Consider the following 6,000-nt stretch of genomic DNA (forward strand, 5'->3'; position numbering starts at 1 on the left):
GTGGTTTCGCAGTTCCACGGGTCAAATCGCTGTACTATCCAGTTTTGGGCCTTTGGTATCTAAAAAAAAAGCAGTTTGAGTGTGTCGCTCACTGTTCAGCCGCAAATATCTCTATTTAAAAAAGTGTGGTATACCCCAGTAAACAATAACTGTGGTTTTCCTCTTCCACGGTTCTAATCTACTCTTTATTACCCTTTTTCCATTGATAGTGCAAGTGTAAGCTATTTTACTTCATTTACAATGGGCAAGGCGCGTGGCAAGGGACGTGGAAGTGGACGTTCTGGTGATGGTTCGTGCAGAGGACGGGGCCGTGGCCAAGGTGAAAATGTGCCACAACCAACAGCCACATCTTCTCGCTCCCACTTCTTGACCGAATTACTAGGGAAGCACAGAACAACACCAGTATTGAGAACTGATCAGTGTGAACAGGTTATTAATTGGATAGCAGACAATACTTCCAGTTACCTGGGCACCACCACCTCCGGTCTGTCTTCCACACGGTCAACTCTTAGTAGCCGTGAGTCTCGACCGCATACTGCTCCTCACCCTGATGCTCCTTCCTCCCACCATGCCGAGTGTCGTCAGACAGCAAGTGATCCCACACTTGGACACTCTGAAGAGCTGTTCACTGGTCCATTTCCATATTTGGGCCCCTCGCCTGATACGCTTGAAGTGGTGGAAGAGGAGATCCCATGTTGCGATGCCCAAATATTTGAACAGCCACGGCCACAGGAAGTCGACGTTGGCAATCTGTCACAAGAGGTGGACGATGACGAGACACAATTGCCAGGAAGTGAGGAGGAGGATCGTGGTGCGCAAGTGGAAGAGGAGGAGGTGGTGGATGATCTAGTAACTGACCCAACGTGGAAGGAGGACATGCAGAGTGAGGCCAGCAGCACACAGGGGGAGGGAGGCAGAGTACCCCAACAGGCAGGAAGAAGCAGTGTGGTGGCCGCAGACAGAAGGCAGGCAACCGTTCCCCGTAACACCAACACGAGGGACGTTGCCAGTACAAGCGGTAGGTCTTCCAGAGTCTGGAATTTTTTTAAAGACTCTCCTGATAACCCCAAAAAGGCCATATGTTCCACCTGCCATACCAGCATCAGCAGGGGTGACAAAACTACCAGCCTGACCACCACCAGCATGATCAGGCACATGGCAGCAAAGCACCCGACTTTGTGGGGCGAAACCCAGGGTCCACGACCAGTGTCAGCGGGTGTCACCACTGCTTCTTCCACTGTTGTGCGTGCAATAGAACCCCCTGTTGTGTGTGCAAGGCAATCCCCTGTCCATACTGCATGTAAAGATGCCCCCTCCTCTCAGTCTTCACTTGTTATGGCAGTTTCTCAAGAAACAGCATCAACGTCCACATCCACGTCCCACCGCAGCGTTCAATTGTCCATATCCCAGACCTTTGAACGAAAGCGGAAATTCGCAGCTAACGCCCCACAGGCCACAGTCCTAAGTTCGCACATTTCACGACTGCTTGCATTGGAAATGCTGCCTTTTAGGCTGGTGGAGACGGAATCCTTCCACAATCTTATGGCGGTGGCCGTCCCTCGGTACTCGGTCCCCAGCCGACACTATTTTGCCCGGTGTGCCATCCCCGCACTACACAAGCACGTGTCCCAAAGCATCTGCCGTGCCCTCAACAACGCAGTTACTGGGAGAGTCCACCTGATAACGGACACGTGGACAAGTGCTTGTGGCCAGGAACGGTACATCTCTCTGACGGCACACTGGGTAAACATAGTGGAAGCCGGGACCCAGTCGGACCTTGGGACGGAACACATCCTCCCCACACCGAGGATTGCGGGCCCTATGTCAGTCAGAGTTGCCCCCACAGTGTACAGCTCCTGCACATCCTCCTCCTCCTCCTCCTCCTCATGTTCAGCCTCCATCTCAGATATCACCACATCAGTTACAAGCTGGAAGCATTGCAGTACTGCCTCCGCCAAGCGGCAACAGGCTGTGCTGAAACTCATAAGCTTAGGTGATAAACCTCACACTGCTTGTGAGTTGTGGACAGCTGTGAAAGAGCAGGCAGATCTGTGGCTGAGACCGCTGAACCTACATCCCGGCATGGTCGTGTGTGACAATGGCCGTAACCTGGTGGCGGCTCTGAGGCGAGGTGAGATCACACACGTACCATGCCTGTCTCATGTGCTTAACCTCGTGGTTCAGCGGTTTCTTAAATCGTACCCCGAGTTGCCAGATCTGCTCGTGAAAGTACGCCGCCTGTCAGCTCATTTTCGCAACTCGGCCACAGGTTCCGCCGCCCTTGCAGCAGCGTTTGCAGCTTCCGGCACACCGACTGGTGTGTGATGTCCCCACACGTTGGGACTCTACCCTCCACATGTTGCAAAGGATTTGTGAGCAGAAGAGAGCAGTTGTGGAGTACCAGCTGCAACAAGGCCGTCGATATTCAGGTCAGACTCCACACATAAGACCTCAGGAGTGGACCTGGATGTCTGACATATGTACCATCCTGACAAACTTTGAGGAGGCCACCAAGATGGTGAGTGGCGATGTCCCCATCATTAGTGCCAGCATCCCACCACTTGTCTGTCTTTTGCAACGCTCTCTGCAGAGAATTAAAGAGGAGGCATTGCAGCCAGAGTATGATGAGATGGATCAAGAAGCCGTAGCGGGCGATTACACACAGCCCAGCCTCATCTCATCCCAACGTGCATTGGGGGACAATGAGGGAGAGGAGGAGGAGGAGGAGGAGGAAGAACAGGAGCTGCTATCATGCGTTGTAGACGGTAGTACCTGTACAAGTGTCATACCGTCGGTTCAGCGTGGGTGGCCTGAGGACAGGGGGGAGGAGGAAGAGGAGGAGGAGGAGGAGGAGAGCATGGTCAGTCGTCATCTTGGTGAGGACACGGAAATCTTGCCTGTTACCAGTCTGGCACGCATGGCTGACTTTATGTTACGCTGCCTTAACCGTGACCCTCGCGTTGTCAAAATGTTGGGTGACAGTCATTACTGGTTGGTGACACTTGTAGACCCCCGCTACAAGGAGAACTTTCACTCTCTTATTCCTGAGGTGGAGAGGTCTACAAAAATGGGGCAATACCAGAAGGCCCTTGCTGCAGAACTCTTAAAAAAATTCCCATCTGAACACTCTAGCGGCAGAGGTCACAGTTAGTTGCCCAACCAAGGCGTACAGGCGAGAGAGATGCAACTCCAATCCAGCAGAGGCAGGGGAACACTGTCAACGTTCTGGGACAGGTTTCTGACACCCGCCCAGCTTACAGGCCCTGAGGCGCGGGGTACTCTCACAAGGAGTGGAAAGTTTCAAAAGATGGTGAGGGAGTACCTTGCCGATCGTACCAGCGTCCTCCGTGATTCCTCTGTGCCTTTTAATTATTGGGTATCCAAGCTGGACACTTGGAATGAACTCGCTCTGTATGCCTTGGAGGTCCTGGCCTGCCATGCCGCTAGCGTGTTATCGGAGCGTGTTTTTAGTGCCGCTGGGGGAATTATAACTGATAAGCGCACTCGCCTGTCAACTGACAATGCTGACAAGCTGACCATTATCAAAATGAACAAGGGCTGGATTGGGCCAGACTTCTCATCACCACCAAATGACAACAGAGTAACATAAAGTCAAATCCACTGTGTTATTTCGGGAGGTGTATTCCCATGCACCGCTTCACACCCACACATGGGTATACGCTTCCTCGTTTCAGTTGTTTAATCTTCTTCTCCTTATCCTCAGCCTCCACCACCACTATACCACCAGGGTGCCAGCATTGCAAGTTCCTCCGTCCAGATTTTTGGCAGCTTTTGCTGGGAAAGCATAAGCAAATACTATGGGAGACCCACTCCCCAATAATGGGACTTATGTTTGTAATATGCTGTACTGCATGGCTCTTGTAAGGGGCATTGCAAGTTCCTCCGTCCTAATTTTTGGCAGCTTTTGCTTGCAAGGCATAATCAAATACTATGGGACACCCACTCCCCAATAATGGGACTTATGTTTGTAATATGCTGTACTGCATGTGACGCGCCCCCTGGGCCGTGTGTACACGTGTGTGGGATACCCGGTGCCGGGTCTCTGGGGTCTGTAGTCTCCGTGGCGGTGACCCAGTCCCGTGGCTCAGGCTGGTCAAACCAGTGGCAGTCTTTCTTAGGTTTTGAGGTTAATTGTCCGACTGCACCACCCGTGGATTGCGGTCAGGGAGTACCACCGCTGCGAGGCAGACCGCTGAGGCTGGTGTTGTGTGCGCAGCATAGAATGGGATAACTCCCCTCGGGAGGAGTATAGCCTCACGGCAGTGAGTGTGGATGATGGGGGTGATGGTGCACGAGCGCAGCAGGAACGACTCAGAGTCTTTGCAGTGCAGCTCAGGGTCTTTACTGATGATTATAAGGTAGACCCTCCCGGGAGTACTGGCTAGCATAAGAGGCCTGGTCAGTCTGTGAGCAAGCAGGAGTTCCCCTGGCCAGGTGGAGTTGTAGGCCTCCCCGTCTGTCTGCACTGTTCCTGGCTACCTTGCTGTAAGCGGGTAGAAGTAGCCCACGTCCCTGAGTGTACCGTGTAGTGCTCACCCGTATAGCTGGTGACTTGGGGCCTTCTGTTAGCCTCCGCTCCACGACGGCGGTGCTGGTCCCTTGCTTGTGACTGAGCCTCTGGGCTTCTATGGCCAGAGGACCTGAAATCCCCTGTCGGCTGGTTTCTGCTGCTGGATATATAAGTCCTCACAGCTTCGGACTCCTGTGTCCGGTTCCTATTGTCTTCTGCCAGGGCGAGCTCTGCTCAGCTTCCAGCCCCTGGTCTTTAGCTCCTAGCTCCTACAGAGCTCCTTGCTGTTACTTTCCCTTGCTCTCACTCTGACTCTGACTGTTCTCTGACTCACTCAACCCCGCCCCAGATCCAGTTTATAAGTGCAGAATTCTCCCCTCCCAGGACTGGGGCAGGAGGATGTTGCATGTTTAAGGGATCCTGACCAGGAAACCTCCCACTTGCTCTCCGACGTAATATCTCTATTACTGTGGTGACCAGACCCCTGGGGTGCCACACATGGCTCTTGTAAGGCGCATTGCAGTTCCTCATAATTTTTGGAAAGCCTTCCATTCACTGCTTAGGCCAACAGTGCACGGGAGACCTAGTTGCTATAAATCGAAAAAAAGGTTTAGTTAACGCCCTCTTACCTCCATGTCATTTCCAAGGGGCATTGGAGTGGCTCGAAATTTTTGGTAGGCATTGCACTCACTGTATGCCCTATAACTGTGTAGCCGAACCGCTCCTTTTGTTACAGAAACATATCCTACAAGACATATCTGGTTGACTGGCCTGATATTGATGTGAATGGTCCCTGTTCCTCCTGCTCTTTCTCCTTTGCCACCACCTCATCCATCATTTATCACCTGAAGCTTTGTTTTAACGGGAGTCATAGAACTGGGATAGTAGCAGGAAAACATCCAGCAATCCTCGGAGGAGGTAGGATATGCGCCAAAACGCGGACCACCTCAGGCCTAGCCTCTACTACATACATGCGCTAGCATTCCAAGAAAACAAAGCAGATGCTAACTTCTATCATCATCATCATGCTCCTCACCTAGGCACTCTCAACTCCCCTGATGGAGAAGCCAGGGCCCACCGGAGGAGTCTGGTTCTCTGGTGGGCTCGTCCAATGCTGCCCTAAAGCAGGCCAGACTAAGAAAAGTGTGGGGGAAGGTGACAGGAGAAATCAGGGCAGCTGGGGACCGAGTATGGACACCTGGCCACCACCTGGCGGCTGGGGACCTAGCGTGAACACCCGGCCGCCCGGCGTCTGGGGACAGAGTATAGATACCTCGCTGCCGAAGCGGCCATGAGGTAGTGGCCAGCTTCGGCCTCCTCCAAACTAAAAGGCCCCATTTCAAGTGAAAGCTAGCAGTACGGTATTGCAGCCTGCGGGTGGGTGGGTGGTTGGCTGCATATTTTCGCTTGCATTGCAAGGAATGGGGGAGGTACAATTGAACACTGCCCTGGGACAAGGACTTGCACGG

This window comes from Phyllobates terribilis, unplaced genomic scaffold, assembly GCF_046119375.1.
Source record: "Phyllobates terribilis strain yellow unplaced genomic scaffold, ASM4611937v1 Scaffold_1__5_contigs__length_1240528914, whole genome shotgun sequence".
Lineage (NCBI taxonomy): Eukaryota > Metazoa > Chordata > Amphibia > Anura > Dendrobatidae > Phyllobates > Phyllobates terribilis.